The sequence below is a fragment of the Phyllobates terribilis genome, unplaced genomic scaffold, assembly GCF_046119375.1.
Source record: "Phyllobates terribilis strain yellow unplaced genomic scaffold, ASM4611937v1 Scaffold_1__5_contigs__length_1240528914, whole genome shotgun sequence".
NCBI classification, from domain to species: Eukaryota; Metazoa; Chordata; class Amphibia; order Anura; family Dendrobatidae; genus Phyllobates; species Phyllobates terribilis.
In genome coordinates, this window is record NW_027362761.1 from 373,602,875 (window position 1) to 373,623,673 (window position 20,799).

At 49.0% G+C, this 20,799-nt stretch overlaps 1 long non-coding RNA gene across 1 annotated transcript; it reads right to left on the minus strand.

Annotated features, from left to right (window-relative positions):
• Positions 1-633: 633 nt before the first annotated feature.
• LOC141167348 (uncharacterized) lies at positions 634-9,874 on the minus strand. Its single transcript, XR_012251416.1, has 3 exons — positions 9,494-9,874; positions 4,263-4,364; positions 634-1,388 (listed from the first exon to the last, which is right to left on the minus strand). It is a non-coding gene; the product is annotated as an uncharacterized lncRNA (long non-coding RNA).
• Between the last annotated feature and the right edge of the window lie 10,925 nt (positions 9,875-20,799).

Sequence of the window (20,799 nt, forward strand, 5' to 3'; positions counted from 1 at the left end):
CCATTTTTGGTGTAATAACAGTTGAATCCATCCCATCGTCGATCAGGTCCTTGAGCTCTTTTTATGAAAGGCATTCAATGGAATATTTTCCAGCCTCCTATATTTATCACTACACTGGAGTTGTTTGAATGCCTCTGCCTCATACATCTCCACCGGCCAGATGACAACATTCCCCCCCTTGTCCGCTCTCTTAATGACTATATTTTTCATCCTGCGTAGTTCTTGTATCGCACGTCGTAGGGGTGGCGACAGATTATCATAATTGTTCATACGATTCAATTTAGAGAGGTCTTCCCGTACTAATTTGACGAAAATTTCAATTTGTGGACAAAGGCGGGAAGGCATTGGAGCGACGGTGGAGATGTATGGGAGTGTTAGAAGGTATCGGTACTATTTGTTCTGCTTCCAGCGATTCTAGATCTCTCAGGGCTTGTGCCTCTACTGAGAATGAAAGAATCGCTGGTACGGAATTAAAGTGTTTTTTAAAAATTAATTTCCTGGCAAACAGTTCCAGATCTTTGATTGCTGTAAAATAATCATACCTTTCCACAGGTGAAAAAGAGAGCCCCTTTGATAACACCTCAGATTGTGCTTTAGATAGAGGAATATTGGAAAGATTAATTACCTTCAAAATTTCTTGATTCTTTTCTCTCTGAAGTTGTACGGACAACTTTTCGTTTTTGTAGAAGGAGTTCTTGCATATAGGTGAGAGGGGGTGGAAATATCCTCTATATTTGGAGGAAGACGCTTGTCTAAAAAACGCCCTGCTCGGCCGCCACATTCTTCCTCTGAGATGTTGGAGGTACTGGAGATAGAGTGGGTACGAGATCTAATTTTGCTTTTCGGTTTCCACCAATATATGTTGTTAGATTGATAGTCACCCAAATCTCGTGTATATTTTTTTGTTTTTAAATTTTGAATTTCACTCTCCCATTTATTGAGGTCTTCCTCAAGAGCTTGATCGAAGTTTTTGCATTCGTCTGATGTTAATGCAGCATGTAGTTTTTCGCAAATGCAGTCGATCTATTTTTCTAGAGGTTCTAGGGCCTTTTTATCTAGGCCAATAAGAAGCTCTAAGAGCGTTTTAGAGCACTTTGTGAGTGTATCTTCCCATTTATTAATAAACGTTGGATCATCAATTTCCAAAGTGGGAAAGAGTTGGAAACGTAATCCCCTCGGCAGAATATCTTTCTGTAGGTAATTTTCTAGTGCAGCCTTATTCCACCATATTTTAATTAGTTTTTTAAGTAACTCCCAAATTTTCAGTTTCAAGTCCTTAATATCACAGGTCTCTTTCTCACTAGTCAGCCTCTCTCCAAAAACCACCCCGAGTTGATTAACCCAGGCTCTGTCACGTTTCCTATAATCCATATAACCCGTTGAGGTTCCTGCAATCACAGTAAGATCAAAACCTATTAAAGTTATCTCTTTACCAAAGTATTAGACTAAAGGAAAGAGAATTGTAGCCAAAATATCAGCTATGCTTATAATTAGCACAAATCTCCAAAAGAGTAGCCAGAGAAGAAGCTCTTAATGAAAATATGCATTTATTAAATTGTGAATATAGAAAAGGTAAAAAAATTACATTACATTAATGTTGGCTAATGTGAGAGATACGACCAAATTGGCAGGTGGAAAAAGCCAGGGAGAAAAAGACAATATCCCCCGTGGCAGAGACTCTGCAACAACCGCAAAAAGAGATAATAACAGCACCAGAATACATTTATAAGGAGACTGCCGAAGAAATAATTATCAGATGGTTAGAAATTAGCCTATCCAGTTCAAATTAACCAAATACTATAATGTGGTCAGATTATAGCATCACATATAAGGAGTATTCCGGTAGTTATAGCAGGGCCTGTAGTGCTGTTATTATCTCTTTTTGCGGTTGTTGAAGAGTCTCTGCCACGGGGGATATGGTCTTTTTCTCCCTGGCTTTTTCCACCTGCCAATTTGGTCGTATTGATCGTATTTGGTCGTAAGTGACACATTGCTGAAACCACGGTCTCCTTTCCTACATTATGCTGCTCTTAGGTGAGGTAGCAAAAATCTTGTGACAGATTTCCTTTAAGTAGATATATATGACTTTACAAGACATAGGAGGGGACTTTCATACATTTACTATGGGTACAAAAAATTTCTAGTTATGTCAGTGGCAAGCCCTCCCTCTCAGGGACAGCAGGTATCTTTTTATAGCTACAGTGGTGGCCAAAAGTATTGGCACCCCTGCCATTCTGTCAGATAATAGTCAGTTTCTTCCTGAAAATGATTGCAATCACAAATACTTTGGTATTATTATCTTCATTTAATTTGCTTGCAAGGAAAAAACACAGAAGAGAATGAAGCAAAAATCAAATCATTGATCATTTCACACAAAACTCCAAAAATGGGCCAGACAAAAGTATTGGCACCCTCAGCCTAATACTTGGTTGCACAACCTTTAGCCAAAATAACTGCGAACAACCGCTTCCTGTAACCATCAATGAGTTACTTACAATGCTCTGCTGGAATTGTAGACCATTCTTCTTTGGCAAACTGCTCCAGGTCCCTGATATTTGAAGGGTGCCTTCTCCAAACTGCCATTTTGAGATCTCTCCACAGGTGTTCTATGGGATTCAGGTCTGAACTCATTGCTGGCCACCTTAGAAGTCTCCAGTGCTTTCTCTCAAACCATTTTATAGTGCTTTTGGAAGTGTGTTTTGGGTCATTGTCCTGCTGGAAGACCCATGACCTCTGAGGGAGACCCAGCTTTCTCACACTGGGCCCTACATTATTCTGCAAAATTTGTTGGTAGTCTTCAGACTTCATAATGCCATGCACACGGTCAAGCAGTCCAGTGAAAGAGGCAGCAAAGCAAACCCAAAACATCAGGGAACCTCCGCCATGTTTGACTGTAGGGACCGTGTTCTTCTCTTTGAATGCCTCTTTTTTTTTCCTGTACACTCTATGTTGATGCTTTTTCCCAAAAAGCTCTACTTTTGTCTCATCTGACCAGAGAACATTCTTCCAAAACGTTTTAGGCTTTCTCAGGTAAGTTTTGGCAAACTCCAGCCTGGCTTTTTTATGTCTCAGGGTAAGAAGTGGGGTCTTCCTGGGTATCCTACCATACAGTCCCTTTTCATTCAGACGCCGATGCATAGTACGGGTTGACACTGTTGTACCCTTGGACTGCAGGGCAGCTTGAACTTGTTTGGATGTTAGTCGAGGTTCTTTATCCACCATCCGCACAATCTTGCGTTGAAATCTCTCGTCAATTTTTCTTTTCCGTCCACATCTAGGGAGGTTAGCCACAGTGCCATGGGCTTTAAACTTCTTGATGACACTGCGCACGGAAGACACAGGAACATTCAGGTCTTTGGAGATGGACTTGTAGCCTTGAGATTGCTCATGCTTCCTCACAATTTGGTTTCTCAAGTCCTCAGACTGTTCTTCGGTCTTTCTTTTCTCCATGCTCAATGTGTGTATCCAATTTGGCTTTAGGACAATTCTTTTTGTGTTTTTTCATTGAAGACAAATTAAATGAAGATAATAATACCAAAGAATTTGTGATTGCAATCATTTTCAGGAAGAAACGGAGTATTATCTGACAGAATTGCAGGGGTGTCAATACTTTTGGCCACCACTGTAGCAATCCTTTGAAGTCAAGCAGAAGTTGTAATGTATTCATGCTGCCACTTTTTACAGGAAAGAATAATACTTCAGCTCAGACTATGCAATTCCCCAGTGAAATCCTAGAAATAGAATGTATTTACAGTGTGACCATTGCTTCCCTTCTGCAGTGTGTTATGCTGCCCTCTGCTGGCTGTCGTTTGTAAAATTATCCTTTGACCACATATTGCATGCAGTACTGTATTGCAGTCCCGGAGGCATGATAGGAGGTGACACCATGACTGTCCCACTGAATCCAGGACATTCGACATTAGTTGTTAAAGTTCTTAAAATTTAAATGAGTTTTATGTGGAAATATTTTTTCTACACTGTTCAGAGTTAATTTTAATAAACTGATCTACATTACGGTTGGAGCAGAGGCGTAAGCGAAACTTCTGAGTGGGCCCCTAACCTGGTAACCCTGATTACAACTATAATGGCGCACCCAGATAGTGGATGTAGGAGAACCTCAGCAGATGACTGCGCTGTTACTGAAAATAATCTCTATACAAAGACCAGCACTGATATTACCGCCATATGGTGACATATATTGATAGATGCCAGTCCTGCAGAACATATAAGAGATCACAGCATAGTTATATATAGTGACTTACAGCTGACGTTCTTTCTGATTAAATTGCTCACTTTTCCCGTCTTTTCCATCTGGCCCAGACCAACACGACAACGTCTCCATCCAGGACTCAAGAGTCTCAGGTCTGCAGAGATCACAACAAAGACACATTTGACTCCTTACATTTCAGGCGCCATGCCCATCTATTCCCAACCTGCACAAACCCCTCATCCTGCTGATAATCCAATACTGAGCCTCTGTTGCTGTATGTGTCCCTATTACTGCACCTGCTGTGTGCTCTCTAGATGGTAAAACAAACCTCTAGAATATAGTAATGCTGTATGTAAGTGTCCTAGAAAGCAGTGCCCACATTTTGCCCCCTAGAAAGTAATAATGCCCTTTGTTTGCCCATTTGACAGTCACAATAACCTGAGTTCCCCTATAACGATAAGTGCCCACTTAACATTTAATAATGTGCTGAGTCTCCCCCCATGTGCAGCTCCCCTCTACACAGTATGATGCTCTTTTATACACAGTATAATTCACCTTCAGTGTATAGCAGGGTTCCCCAACTCCAGTCCTCAAGGCCCACCAACAGGCCATGTTTTCAGGATTTCCTTAGTATTGCTCAGGTCATAATTGCATAACCTGCACAGGCAATAATTCCATCACCTGTGCAATACTAAGGAAATCCTGAAAACATGATCTGTTGGTGGGCCTTGAGGACTGGAGTTGGGGAACCCTACTGTATAGTACCCCCCACACAGTATACTGACCCATTAGTAGCCTCCAGACTGATATCTCCAACACTGTATGATGGCCCCCACACTATACAAGGACCCCACAATATCTCACACACTGTATGACCCTAACTGTAATCCCCACACTGTATAAATAGCCTACATATAATATAATGCACCAGATAGTTCTCAGTATAGTATAATGCACTTCCCATAGGCAGAGTTTGTAGTATAATGCACCCCCATAGGCAGAGTCTGTAGTATAATGCTCCCCCATAGACAGAGTCTGTAGTATAATGCTCCCCCATAGGCAGAGTCTGTATTATAATGCACCCCCATAGGCAGAGTCTGTAGTATAATGCTCCCCTATAGGCAGAGTCTGTAGTATAATGAACCCCCATAGGCAGAGTCTGTAGTATAATGCACCCCCATAGGCAGAGTCTGTAGTATAATGTACCCCCATAGGAAGAGTCTGTAGTAAAATGCTCCTCCATAGGTCAGAGTCTGTAGTATAATGCACCCCCATAGGCGGAGTCTGTAGTATAATGCACCCCTATAGGCAGAGTCTGTAGTATAATGCACTCCTCATAGGCAGAGTCCGTAGTACTGTATAATCCCCCCATAGGCAGAGTCTGTAGTATAATTCTCCCCTATAGGCAGAGTCCATAGTATCATGCACCCCCATAGGCAGAGTCTGTAGTATAATACTCTCCCATAGGCAGAGTCTGTATTATAATACACCCCCATAGGCAGAGTCTGTAGTATAATGCTCCCCCATAGGCAGAGTCTGTAGTATAATGCTCCCCCATAGGCAGTGTCTGTAGTATAATGCACCCCCATAGGCAGAGTTGTAGTGTAATGCTCCCCTATAGGCAGAATCTGTAGTATAATGTATTCCCCATAGGCAGTGTCTGTAGTATAATGCACTCCTCATACACAAAGTCTGTAGTGTAATGCACTCCCCATAGGCAGAGTCTGTAGTATAATGCACTCCCCATAGGCAAAGTCTGTAATATAATGCACTCCCCATAGGCAGAGTCTGTAGTGTAATGCACAGCCCCATAGGCAGAGTCTGTAGTATAATGCACTCCCCATAGGCGGAGTCTGTAGTATAATGCACTCCCCATAGGCAGAGTCTGTAGTATAAGGCTTCCCCATAGGCAGAGTCTGTAGTATAATGCTCCCCCATAGGCAGAGTCTGTATTATAATGCCCCCCCCCATAGGCAGAGTCTGTAGTATAATGCTCCCCTATAGGCAGAATCTGTAGTATAATGCACCCCCATAGGCAGAGTCTGTATTATAATACACCCCTATAGGCAGAGTCTGTAGTATAATGCTCCCCCATAGGCAGAGTCTGTAGTATACTGCTCCCCCATAGGCAGTGTCTGTAGTATAATGCACCCCCATAGGCAGAGTCTGTAGTGTAATGCTCCCCTATAGGCAGAATCTGTAGTATAATGTACTCCCCATAGGCAGAGTCTGTAGTATAATGCACTCCCCATAGGCAGAGTCCGTAGTATAATGCACTCCCCATAGGCAGAGTCTGTAGTATAATTCACTCCCCATAGGCTGAGTCTGTAGTGTAATGCACAGCCCCATAGGCTGAGTCTGTAGTGTAATGCACAGCCCCATAGGCGGAGTCTGTAGTCTAATGCACAGCCCCATAGGCAGAGTCTGTAGTGTAATGCACAGCCCCATAGGGAGAGTCTGTAGTGTAATGCACAGCCCCATAGGCGGTCTGTAGTGTAATGCACAGCCCAATAGGCAGTCTGTAGTGTAATGCACAGCCCCATAGGCAGAGTTGTAGTGTAATGCTCCCCTATAGGCAGAATCTGTAGTATAATGTACTCCCCATAGGCAGCGTCTGTAGTATAATGCACTCCCCATACACAAAGTCTGTAGTGTAATGCACTCCCCATAGGCAGAGTCTGTAATATAATGCACTCCCCATAGGCAGAGTCTGTAGTGTAATGCACAGCCCCATAGGCAGAGTCTGTAGTGTAATGCACAGCCCCATGGGCAGAGTCTGTAGTATAATGCACTCCCCATAGGCGGAGTCTGTAGTATAATGCACTCCCCATAGGCAGAGTTTGTAGTATAATGCTCCCCCATAGGCAGAGTCTGTAGTATAATGCTCCCCCATAGGCAGAGTCTGTAGTATAATACTCCCCTATAGGCAGAATCTGTAGTATAATGCACCCCCATAGGCAGAGTCTGTAGTATAATGCACCCCCATAGGCAGAGTCTGTAGTATAATGCACTCCCATAGGAAGAGTCTGTAGTAAAATGCTCCTCCATAGGTCAGAGTCTGTAGTATAATGTACCCCCATAGGTGGAGTCTGTAGTATAATGCACTCCTATAGGCAGAGTCTGTAGTATAATGCACCCCTATAGGCAGAGTCTGTAGTATAATGCACTCCTCATAGGCAGAGTCTGTAGTACTGTATAATCCCCCCATAGGCAGAGTCTGTAGTATAATTCTCCCCTATAGGCAGAGTCCGTAGTATCATGCACCCCCATAGGCAGAGTCTGTAGTATAATGCTCCCCCATAGGCAGAGTCTGTATTATAATACACCCCCATAGGCAGAGTCTGTAGTATACTGCTCCCCCATAGGCAGAGTCTGCAGTATACTGCTCCCCCATAGGCAGTGCCTGTAGTATAATGCACCCCCATAGGCAGAGTCTGTAGTGTAATGCTCCCCTATAGGCAGAATCTGTAGTATAATGTACTCCCCATAGGCAGAGTCTGTAGTATAATGCACTCCCCATACACAAAGTCTGTAGTGTAATGCACTCCCCATAGGCAGAGTCTGTAGTATAATGCACTCCCCATAGGCAGAGTCTGTAGTTTAATTCACTCCCCATAGGCTGAGTCTGTAGTGTAATGCACAGCCCCATAGGCTGAGTCTGTAGTGTAATGCACAGCCCCATAGGCTGAGTCTGTAGTGTAATGCACAGCCCCATAGGCGGAGTCTGTAGTCTAATGCACAGCCCCATAGGCAGAGTCTGTAGTGTAATGCACAGCCCCATAGGGAGAGTCTGTAGTGTAATGCACAGCCCCATAGGCGGTCTGTAGTGTAATGCACAGCCCAATAGGCAGTCTGTAGTGTAATGCACAGTCCCATAGGCAGAGTCTGTAGTGTAATGCACAGCCCCATAGGCAGTCTGTAGTGTAATGCACATCCCCATAGCCAGAGTCTGTAGTGTAATGCACAGCCCCATAGGCAGAGTCTGTAGTCTAATGCACAGCCCCATAGGCAGTCTGTAGTGTAATGCACAGCCCCATAGGGAGAGTCTGTAGTGTAATGCACAGCCCCATAGGCGGTCTGTAGTGTAATGCACAGCCCAATAGGCAGTCTGTAGTGTAATGCACATCCCCATAGCCAGAGTCTGTAGTCTAATGCACAGCCCCATAGGCAGTCTGTAGTGTAATGCACAGCCCCATGGGCAGAGTCTGTAGTGTAATGCACAGCCCCATAGCCAGAGTCTGTAGTCTAATGCACAGCCCCATAGGCAGTCTGTAGTGTAATGCACAGCCCCATAGGCAGAGTCTGTAGTGTAATGCACAGCCCCATAGGCAGAGTCTGTAGTGTAATGCACAGCCCCATAGGCAGAGTCTGTAGTGTAATGCACAGCCCCATAGGCAGTCTGTAGTGTAATGCACAGCCCCATAGGCAGAGTCTGTAGTGTAATGCACAGTCCCATAGGCAGAGTCTGTAGTGTAATGCACAGCCCCATAGGCAGTCTGTAGTGTAATGCACATCCCCATAGCCAGAGTCTGTAGTGTAATGCACAGCCCCATAGGCAGAGTCTGTAGTGTAATGCACAGCCCCATAGGCAGTCTGTAGTGTAATGCACATCCCCATAGCCAGAGTCTGTAGTCTAATGCACAGCCCCATAGGCAGTCTGTAGTGTAATGCACAGCCCCATGGGCAGAGTCTGTAGTGTAATGCACAGCCCCATAGGCAGAGTCTGTAGTGTAATGCACATCCCCATAGGCAGTCTGTAGTGTAATGCACAGCCCCATAGGCAGTCTGTAGTGTAATGCATAGCCCCATAGGCAGTCTGTAGTGTAATGCACAGTCCAATAGGCAGTTTGTAGTGGAATGCACAGCCCCATAGGCAAAGTCTGTAGTGTAATGCACAGCCCCATAGGCAGTTTGTAGTGGAATGCACAGCCCCATAGGCAAAGTCTGTAGTGTAATGCACAGCCCCATAGGCGGTCTGTAGTGTAATGCACAGCCCCAAAGGCGGTCTGTAGTGTAATGCACAGCCCCATAGGCGGTCTGTAGTGTAATGCACAGCCCCATAGGCTGAGTCTGTAGTGTAATGCACAGCCCCATAGGCTGAGTCTGTAGTGTAATGCACAGCCCCATAGGCAGAGTCTGTAGTGTAATGCACAGCCCCATAGGCAGTCTGTAGTGTAATGCATAGCCCCATAGGCAGTCTGTAGTGTAATGCACAGCCCCATAGGCAGTCTGTAGTGTAATGCACAGCCCCATAGGAAAAAAAGAATTAAACACAATACTCACCTCTCCTGCTCGTGCCCCCGCTGCTCTGAGCGCCCGCACATCTTCAGAACATAGGGCCAGGCGCCAAGTGATGACGTCAGTGTCTGCGTCATTGACGTCAGACGCAGAGGAGGACTGATGGGAGAGGAAGCGTCGCGCTCCCTCGCTCATCACTGAACTTGTGGTGACGGGCAACGGGTCCCGATGCTGGCACCGGGGGCCCCCTGACCTCCTGCTCAAGGGCCCTGTAGCGGCCGCCGTGCAGTGCAGGGACATCGAGTCTCTCTGTTCTGCCCCACAGTGTAGCTGTATTGGCGTGTGCAGCACGCCAATACAATTACACTAGCGTACCTTCGGGTGGGCCCCCTCAGAGCGCGGGGCCCGGGGCTACCGCCCGCTCTGCTCCCCCGGTAGCTACGCTACTGGGTTGGAGTTACACTGACTGATATATTAGGGTATTTATTTCTATGATATCATATGACCAGCAAAACATGTAATCACTTCAGCAAAACAGTGAATAATGTTCTGGAAGTCCATTGTAGGTCCAAAATGCATCTGTCCTGGCAACTGCATGTTGCCTGTGGTCAGTCATGGGAGGGCGGCTGGAATTAAAGGGGTTTTCCCATGAACAAAAGTTGATTTTAATCAATAGATCTTGGATTGATAAAAAGTTCCATAACTGAATGTATTTAAATAAAATGTTCCTGTGCTGAGATAATCTTATAAATGTGCCCCTGCTGTGTACTGTGTAATGGCTGTGTCTGACTGTGTCTCAGCACAGGAACATTTTATTTAAACACATCCAATTGTGGAAGTTATTATCATTCCAAGATCTGTTGATTAAAATCAACCTTCGTTCGTGGGAAAACCCCATTAAGCACGGACTTCTCAGAAGATGCTTTGATGTGAATACATTCACGATCAGCCCAGCTAATGCGGGTGGTGACGGGAGACAGCAATCAGCTGAACTCTGACACTTCCAATAACCTATAATAAGAGGCAAACAGCCAAATAAACAGATCGCATAGATTTGGTTCTATCTATATATATAATTGTCTTATCCCCTCTGTCTGTCTGTCCAGGAAATCCTGCGTCGCTCATTGGTCCGGCCGCTGTCTGTCCAGGAAATCCCGCGTCGCTCATTGGTCCGGCCGCGGCCAATCAGCGACGCGGGATTTCAGAAAAAAGATGGCGGCCGTTAGCGGCTCATCTGCCGCACAGAGGTCAGCGGCGATGCAGCCGGGAGATGAGCGGCGCTAGCAGCAGAACTACCCCGACCGGCGGCGCCGCTGACCTCCATGCGGCTAACGTCAGGAGATCAGCGGCTTGGCCCGCTGATCTCCCGACAGCAAGTGTGAACGGAGGACCGGGGAGCGGCGCCGCCGGTTGGGATGCTTCTGCTGCGAGCAGCCGCTCATCTCCCAGCTGCTCGCAGCGGAAGTACCAGCACAAGCAGCGCCGCTCCCCGGTCCTCACTAATACGACGCTGATTGGTCGCGCCTGCCGGCCGCGACCAATCACCGATATTGCCGCCAAATTCGCGACTAATTATCGATTTTGGCGCCAAATTTAAACACGCTCTCCAGTCCTCACTAACACGGTTCGCCGATTGGTCGCGGCCGCCGCCCGCGACCAATCACCGATATTGCCGCCAAATTTAAACACCGCTTTGCTGATTGGTCGCGGTTGCCGGCCTCGACCAATCAGCGCTTTTGGCGCCAAATTTAAATATCGCTCTGCTGATTGCGCCCGGTCGGCTGCATACATATTCTAGGATACCCGATGCGTTAGAATCGGGCCACCATCTAGTTAATAAATAAATGTGTAAAGATCAGGTGTAAGGAAATGAATCACACTGAAGATAGGAGTGACATCCACAGCAGGAGACACTAGATAGAAGATTAGGTCAAGATGCTGTCAGAGATGCATGTAAGACACAGTTAAATGGCAATAGAGTATTCACAATGATGATCCAATAAATGGATGAACACAACATTAAAGGGGTTATCCACTACTAGGACGAACCCTTCTTGAACTAAATGTTTGGCCCCGATAAAATAAAAAAACCTATACTCACCTCCTGTGCTGGCACCGTTCCTCCGGTGTTGGCCCTCGCTTTCCCTGGGGCTTTCGTGCTGTTGTTGTGACACGTGACGTCGGTGCCCAATCAGCGCTGGTGTCACTGTCCCCTCTTTCGGACAAATCGAACATGAAGAGGATGTCCAGGCTGCGGCTGCTCTCTGACTTCCTCTTCATGTTCAATTTGACAGGAGACGGAGACAGTGACACCAGCGCTGATTGTGCGCCAGCGTCACGTGTCACAACAACAGCACGGGAACCCTGGGGAGACTGAGTGTCGACACCGCGGGAACAGCGCCAGCATGGGAGGTGAGTATAAGCTTTTTTATTTTATTGCGGCTAAGCATGAGGGATGAGAAGAAGTTATCCAAGTAGTGGACAACTTCTTTAATATAATTGCAATGGATAAGAATCAAGATGAGTACTCACCCATGAATATCTCTAGCTGGAATGACGTCAAGCATGACGTGTTTCGGCCAAAGCCTCCATCAATGGCATAAAACCAGCAGTAAACAACTTTTATACTCAGATCGATCAATCGAGATGTCGGTGCCAATCTGTGGTCAATTAAAACATCTCAACTTGTAAAGGCGCATGCCTATATTGCTGTACGAGGAGACACATCCCAAAGCCATGTTATCCACTGCCCGGACTAGACATGTTTGTGGGTTTTCGGTCATGACCTGGGCCGTATTTGGAGTTCATGCTGCCCTAGGCACTTTCAGTAGTCATGCCCTTCTGATAAGTCAGACTAAGGCAGGTTTCAGACATCCGTATATTTCCGGTACCGGAATAACCGGTACCGGAGATATCCGTGTCCTTTGTGTTCGTATGTGTCACACGTGTGGCAAACGTGTGCCGCATCAGGATCACACGGACTGGCGCCTGGGAATCAGCGCTACAGTTAGCGCTATACCGAAGCGCCAGATGCTGAACGCTGCCCTCATCATGGTTCCTGCCGGCGCTGGGATCTGAACCAGCAGGGGAACATGATGAGGGTAGTAGTGTCTGCTCCCGCAGTATCTCTGTGTAAAAATAAGAATAAAATATTAAAATCCATATACTCACCTCTCCTAAGTGTCTCCCGCTGTAATCTATGTGACCGATCAGCAGAGGAGTCGGGGAGAATGAGCCGCTCCAGCAGAGCGAGCCCTGGAGCTGAGCTCAGGAGTAGTGTCCTGTCACTCACTGAGCGCAGCTCCAGAGCGGCTCATTATTAAGGATTTTATTATTTTATTCTTATTTTTACAGGTGGACACTGCGGGAGCTGACTACTACTACTCTCATCATTGTCCCTGCTGGTGCTGATCGCAGCGCCGGCAGGGAACCATGATGAAATGCAGCATTCAGCACCCAGCGCTTGGTAGCAGAGCTAACTGTAGCACTGATTCCCAGGTGCCGATACGTGTCACACGGATTTCATCCGTGTGTGTTCAACGTGAGACACTTTTGCGCACTGTGCATCCACAAAAAAATGGACATGTCAGTGTGTTTCCACAGACACACGGTCCATGGAAACATGATGACATGTGCGCAGACCCATAGATTTGAATGGGTCTGCGTGTGTCAGTGTCTCCAGTATATGTGGAAACTGTCACCACACGTATTGGAGATACTGATGTGTGAAAAAGCCCTATGGCCTCATTCACATGTCAGTATTTTTTGATCAGTATTTGTATGCCAAAACCAGGAGTGTCTCCAAAACAGAACAGGAGTAAGTATTTCATTTATAGTTTTTCTCTGTAAGTTCTACTGGCTTTGTCATACAAACACTGATGCAAAATACTGACCAAATAATGACGTGTGAATGAGACCTAAGGCTAGGATTTTCTCGGACATGGAGAATCAAAAAAGAATTCTCTATCTTCTCCATTCTGTAACTCTGTGAAAATCCGATTTTTTCCACTGAACTAAAGACATAAATGGCTGAGTGCGATCTGAGAATCATGCTTGCTGTGATTTATTTCCTTGGACCAATTCTGTCCAAGGAAAAAAATCAGACATGTAAACTGCCCCACAGAATAACATAGGGAGGAGTGCTATCTGTCAAAACGACAAACAGCACTCGTCCGATTTTTATGGTCGTGTGCACGAGCCCTAAGTGTATATGCACCTGATGTCTATTTCAGGCAGATCCGCTCTGGAACCCACCTGAAAAAGCACTAAATAAATGCTAAACAGAATGAACATATGCAATGTAAAAACAACTTGCAGCGGATATGGTTTTTTAATAAGTCTTTTGAGCTTCTTTTAACCGCTTCAGGTTTCCAAAGACGCAAAGCTATTAAAAGAAGTAACCTACTTTATTTAATACAATTTAAATAAAAAATAAAAAAAAAACGTGGACAAAAGATGTCAGAAAAGATGACTGAAAATAAACAAAAAGAAAAGTCGCTTCAGAGGGAAAAAGATGCTGGTGTGTCCTGAACTGTCTTCTGCCTGAAAAACTTGCAGAGTTTGCAGACATCTAAAAGGCATTGTGTGCACATAAGTCCAGCCATACACATTAGATGACTATCGGTGAACTATGTTTCAGCCGATCGTTCAGCAGACAGCCTTTCAGCCGACAGTCCCATATACAGGAGCGCTCACTGAGCCAATTACAACACCTACATTAATACCTACATTGATTCATCACCAGGACCACCGTCAGTACATGACTACTTCACCAGAACCACCGCTAGTAGATGACTACATCACCAGAACCACCGCCAGTAGATGACTACATCACCAGAAGCACCGTCAGTAGACTACATATCCAGAACCGCCATCAGTGGACGACTACATCACCAGAACCACCGTCAGTAGACGACTACATCACCAGATACAACTGTAACGGGTCTGGGAGGCGGAACCTCTGAGCAACTATACAAGGGGGCGGTCCTTGTAAGGAAGCGGGTGGCTCCCAGGGAAGACGGGCAGGTAGTCATGGCAAGTGACAGGGACAGTCTCTGGGTAGAAGGGCAGGTAGTCACGGCAAGTGACAGGGACAGTCTCTGGGTAGAAGGGCAGGTAGTCACGGCAAGTGACAGGGACAGTCTCTGAGTAGAAGGACGGGTACTCACGGCAAGTGACAGGGACAGTCTCTGGGTAGAAGGACAGCAGGCAGGTGGCTGGTGAGCGCTCCCAGGTGAGCGGGCGAGAGTTTTTGGACAGGCAGGTGGTCACGGCAAGTGACGGCAGAGCCTCCAGGTAGGCTAGCAGGCAGGTAGCAAGTGAGTGCTCCCAGGTGAGCGGGCAAGAGTCTCTGGACAGGCAGGTGGTCACGGCAAGTGACGGCAGAGCCTCCAGGTAGGCTAGCAGACAGGTAGCAGGTGAGCGCTCCCAGGTGAGCGGGCAAGAGTCTCTGGACGGGCAGGTGGTCACGGCAAGTGACGGCAGAGCCTCCAGGTAGGCTAGCAGACAGGTAGCAGGTGAGCGCTCCCAGGTGAGCAGGCAAGAGTCTCTAGACAGGCAGGTGGTCACGGCAAGTGACGGCAGAGCCTCCAGGTAGGCTAGCAGGCAGGTAGCAGGTGAGCGCTCCCAGGTGAGCGGGCAAGAGTCTCTGGACGGGCAGGTGGTCACAGCAAGTGACGGCAGAGCCTCCAGGTAGGCTAGCAGACAGGTAGCAGGTGAGCGCTCCCAGGTGAGCAGGCAAGAGTCTCTGGACAGGCAGGTGGTCACGGCAAGTGACAGCGGAGCCTCCAGGTAGGCTAGCAGGCAGGTAGCAGATGAGCGCTCCAAGGTGAGCGGGCAGGCTGGTCCATAGACAGACTGACAGGTGTCGGAAGGCAGACCGTCGGACCGCAGGCTTGCAAGCAGGTAAACGGATATCAGGCAGGTATCAAGCAGGAATCTGGCAGGTGACTGGCAGGTAACAGGCAGGAATCTGGCAGGTGACTGGCAGATAACTGGTAACGGGACCTGAGGGCTGAAGCAGAGTGAAGGCTTTGCAACAACATTGCTCGGGCACCTCCATTTTGGAGGAGGTGCCTTATATATGGTGAGGTCCTCCGGCCATTGGCCGGGGACTCCTTAGGACGGCGCGCGTGGCCCCTTTAAGAGAGGGGGAGCGCGCGCGCCCTAAGCACAGTGGCCGGGAAGCAGCGCGCGCTGCCAGCAGAGCGGGAGGAGGACGCCAGGCACGGAGTGGAGAGGTGAGGGGAACAGCGTCCCTGCCTAGCAGGAGGCAGGGACGCGGACGCTACAGTACCCCCCCCCTTTAAGCCCCCCCTTTTTTAGGCCAGACAGAAATTTATCAAGGATGAGAGGGGCATGGATGTTCTCCCGGGGCTCCCAAGTTCTCTCCTCAGGACCAAACCCCTTCCAATCTACCAGAAAAAAGTTTTTTCCTCTTACCTTTTTGGTGGCCAGAATGTTCTCTACCTCAAACTCGTTTTCAGCGGAAACCGGAGCAGGAGGCGTACCTGTAGACTTGGAAAAAGAGTTAAGTACCACGGGTTTGAGGAGAGATACATGGAAGGAGTTAGGGATCTGCAAGTTGGCCGGGAGTTTCAATTTATAGGCCACTGGGTTGATTTGTTTGATAACTTCCAGTGGGCCGATGAACCGAGGCCCTAACTTGTAGGAAGGAATCTTGAGCCGGACATACTTGGACGAGAGCCAGACTTTATCTCCAGGACGGAATTGTGGAGGATCCAGGCGTTTTTTGTCAGCGTGTTTTTTCATCCGCTCGGACGACTGAAGGAGTGCGGATCGGGTACTCTCCCAAATGGAGGAAAATTTGCTAACGAGAGATTCCGCAGCCGGATTGTCCACCGAGGTGGCGACGGGAAATGGGATCCGAGGATGCTGACCGAAGACTACTAAAAACGGGGATTTGGAGGAAGATTCGCTCTCGTGATTATTGTAAGAGAATTCGGCCCATGGCAGGAGATCCACCCAGTCTGAATGGTGGGCATTAACGAAGTGCCGGAGGTAACTGGTCAGGATCTGATTGATCCGCTCCACTTGACCATTGGACTGTGGGTGGTATGCGGAGGAGAAGTCCAGGCTGACGTCTAGCAGCTTGCATGTGGCTCTCCAGAAGCGTGAGGTGAACTGGACCCCACGATCCGACACGATGTGGAGGGGCAGGCCATGGAGACGGAAGATGTGGCGGATAAAGTCTTTAGCCAGCTCGGGTGCAGACGGGAGGCCTGGCAGGGGAATGAAATGAGCCATTTTGGAAAAGCGGTCAGCGACCACCCAAATGACCGTACAACCGGCAGAGACAGGGAGATCTGTTATGAAGTCCATAGCTATATTCTGCCAGGGGGCAGCAGGTACTGGAAGAGGAAGGAGGCGACCGGCTGGCAGGTGTCTCGGAACATTGTTGCGGGCGCAGGACACACAGGCAGAAACAAAGTCTATTACGTCCTTGTGCAGGGTAGGCCACCAGTAGTGCCGGGTGATAAGCTGGAGGGTCTTTTTCTGACCGGCGTGGCCAGCAAGCTTAGACGAGTGACCCCAGTGTAGGATCTTCTCCCGATCAGGTACCGTTACGAACGTCTTACCGGGAGGGAGACGATTTAGACTCACGGGGGCCACCTGCATTACTCTGGCGGGATCGATGATGTGTTTAGGTTCCTCCTCAAGATCAGACACCAGGAAGGATCGGGACAAGGCATCAGCTTTGATGTTTTTGTCAGCCGGGCGAAAATGAAGAACAAAATCAAAGCGAGCAAAAAACAAGGACCACCGGGCTTGGCGCGGGTTAAGTCTCTGGGCACTCTGGAGGTAAGCCAAGTTCTTGTGGTCCGTGTAAATTATTACCGGGTGAAGAGCCCCCTCGAGCAGGTAACGCCACTCCTCCAATGCCAGCTTAATGGCCAATAACTCTCGGTCTCCTATAGAATAGTTGCGCTCGGAAGAGGAGAAGAGTTTGGAGAAGAAGCCGCATGTTACCATTCTCCCGGAAGACGATTTTTGGGTAAGTACCGCTCCTGCTCCAGAGGAGGAGGCGTCAACTTCCAGGAAGAATTGTTTGTTGCCGTCCGGGCGATGCAGCACCGGGGCGGAAGAGAAAGCCTGTTTTAAGGAAAGAAAGGCTTCCTCTGCTTCGGGCGACCATTCTCTGGGATTAGTGCCCTTACGGGTGAGCGCAGAGATAGGGGCAGTCCGGGAAGAGAAGTGCGGTATGAAGAGGCGGTAGTAGTTGGCGAAGCCCAGGAACCGCTGAATAGCCTTCAACCCCTCTGGTCGAGGCCACTTCTCGATGGCAGACAGTTTCTCAGGATCCATTCGAAGGCCGGTCTGAGAAATTATGTAGCCCAAAAACGGAAGCGAGGTCTGCTCAAAGAGGCACTTCTCATATTTAGCGTAGAGGTGGTTCTGCCTGACCCTGAGCAGAACCTGACGAACATCCCTCCGGTGTGTGGGGAGATCCGGAGAGAAGACCAAGATGTCATCCAGGTACACCACTACGCAGGAGTAGAGAAGGTCCCGGAAGATGTCATTGACCAACTCTTGAAAGACGGCAGGAGCGTTACAGAGACCGAAGGGCATTACCAGGTATTCATAGTGGCCGTCCTGGGTGTTGAATGCCGTCTTCCATTCATCCCCCTGACGGATACGGACCAGGTTATACGCCCCACGGAGGTCCAGCTTGGTGAAGATTCTAGCCCCCCTCAGACGGTCAAATAATTCCGGAATGAGCGGAAGGGGGTATTTATTCTTCACCGTGATCTGGTTAAGGCCTCTATAGTCTATACAGGGACGGAGTGAGCCGTCCTTCTTTTTGACGAAGAAGAAGCCTGCTCCCGCCGGGGAAGTAGATTTCCGGATGAACCCCCGGGCCAGATTCTCCTCATTATATTCTGACATGGATCGGGTCTCAGCAGCGGACAAAGGGTAAATGCGCCCATGGGGAGGAGTAGCGCCGGGCATCAGGTCGATTGGGCAGTCGTATGGTCTATGAGGGGGTAATGTCTCTGCCTCCTTTTTATTAAAGACGTCCGCATACGACCAATAAGGAGCCGGAAGACCAGGTAGATTGGCTGGAGTAGGAGAAGGACGGACAGGATGGACGGGAACTAAACAAGTCTTATGGCAGTCCTGTCCCCAGCGAAGGACTTCTCCGGTCTGCCAATCAAGCACGGGTGCATGTCTCTGAAGCCAAGGTAGGCCTAGTAAGAGGGCGTGAGAGACTCCAGGCAGAACATGAAAGAAGATGCTCTCAGAGTGCAGCATTCCCACCTGCAGGGTTATGGATTCGGTGATGAGTTGGATGGGATGTGGTAAGAGGCTCCCATCCACGGCAGCGACAGATAAGGGTACAGCTAGAGGTTTGGTGGGAATGCGGTATTTCTCTACCAGAGACTGAGAAATGAGATTTCCGGCAGCTCCAGAGTCAAGTTGGGCTAGTTCAAAATAACGGTTCTCCCCGCAGATGATAGAGACCGACAGCAACAGAGATGGAGAGGGTTTACTCTTGTCTAGGACGACTTCTCTGAGCGATCCTAGACACAGGCGTTTCCCGACCTCTCCGGGCAGGAACGGATCCGTTGCTCCTTACTGCCACAGTAGAAGCAGCTCCCCTCGGCACGGCGTAACTCTTGACGGGTTTTGACCATCTTGGTCTGGTCGACCTGCATAGGCTCGGGTGAGTGCGCCTGGGGAGTAGCGGGAGAAGTGACAGGTTTCTGAAAGGTAGGGGCTAGACGTGGAAACCTCCTCTCACGGGTGACCTCTTTGGCGCGTTCCTCTAACTGGATGTCAATCCGGGTGGCAAGAGTTATTAAGTCGTCGAGAGTGGTAGGTATGTCCCGACCGGCGAGTTCATCTTTAATACGGCCGGACAGACCCTCCCAAAAGACAGACACCAGGGCATCGTTATCCCAGGCCAGCTGTGAGATTTCCTTGATGGAGGCGTAGCAGAGATGATGCGGATGAGGTCTTCCGTCCGGGTTCGTCGAAGACTTTCCGTAAAGCCGTGAGAAAGGCTGGCAGGTTGGACACCAGGGGGTCTCCTCTCTCCCATAGAGGATTTAGCCAAGCCAGTGCCTCCCCCGTGAGATGGGACATGATGAAGGCTACTTTGGCCCGTACGGAGATAAACTGGTGGGACAGGAGTTCAAAGTGCAGGGTGCACTGGTTTATGAAGCCCCGAGCTTGAGCGGGGTCGCCTCCGAAGCGAGGAGGTGCAGAAAGCCGGGGTCCGGGGCAGGATGCCATGGTATTGGTGGGCAGCGGCGCTGCCAGGCTGCGAGTCATGACACTAGCGGTGGTTGCTGGTGGAGCAGTCAGAGTGTCCAGGCGAGAGTTGACATTCCGCAGATGACTCAGGATGGACTCCTGTTGGGACCTCTGACGGGACAGTTCATGACATAGGTCCGAGAGCGAGGGAGCTTGGTTGCCACCGGGTTCCATGGCCCGAGCAAACTGTAATGGGTCTGGGAGGCGGAACCTCTGAGCAACTATACAAGGGGGCGGTCCTTGTAAGGAAGCGGGTGGCTCCCAGGGAAGACGGGCAGGTAGTCACGGCAAGTGACAGGGACAGTCTCTGGGTAGAAGGGCAGGTAGTCACGGCAAGTGACAGGGACAGTCTCTGGGTAGAAGGGCAGGTAGTCACGGCGAGTGACAGGGACAGTCTCTGAGTAGAAGGACGGGTACTCACGGCAAGTGACAGGGACAGTCTCTGGGTAAAAGGACAGCAGGCAGGTGGCTGGTGAGCGCTCCCAGGTGAGCAGGCGAGAGTTTTTGGACAGGCAGGTGGTCACGGCAAGTGACGGCAGAGCCTCCAGGTCGGCTAGCAGGCAGGTAGCAGGTGAGCGCTCCCAGGTGAGCGGGCAAGAGTCTCTGGACGGGCAGGTGGTCACGGCAAGTGACGGCAGAGCCTCCAGGTAGGCTAGCAGGCAGGTAGCAGGTGAGCGCTCCCAGGTGAGCGGGCAAGAGTCTCTGGACGGGCAGGTGGTCATGGCAAGTGACAGCAGAGCCTCCAGGTAGGCTAGCAGACAGGTAGCAGGTGAGCGCTCCCAGGTGAGCGGGCAAGAGTCTCTGGACAGGCAGGTGATCACGGCAAGTGACTGCGGAGCCTCCAGGTAGGCTAGCAGGCTGGTAGCAGATGAGCGCCCCCAGGTGAGCGGGCAGGCTGGTCCATAGACAGACTGACAGGTGTCGGAAGGCAGACCGTCGGACCGCAGGCTTGCAAGCAGGTAAACGGATATCAGGCAGGTATCAAGCAGGAATCTGGCAGGTGACTGGCAGGTAACAGGCAGGAATCTGGCAGGTGACTGGCAGATAACTGGTAACGGGACCTGAGGGCTGAA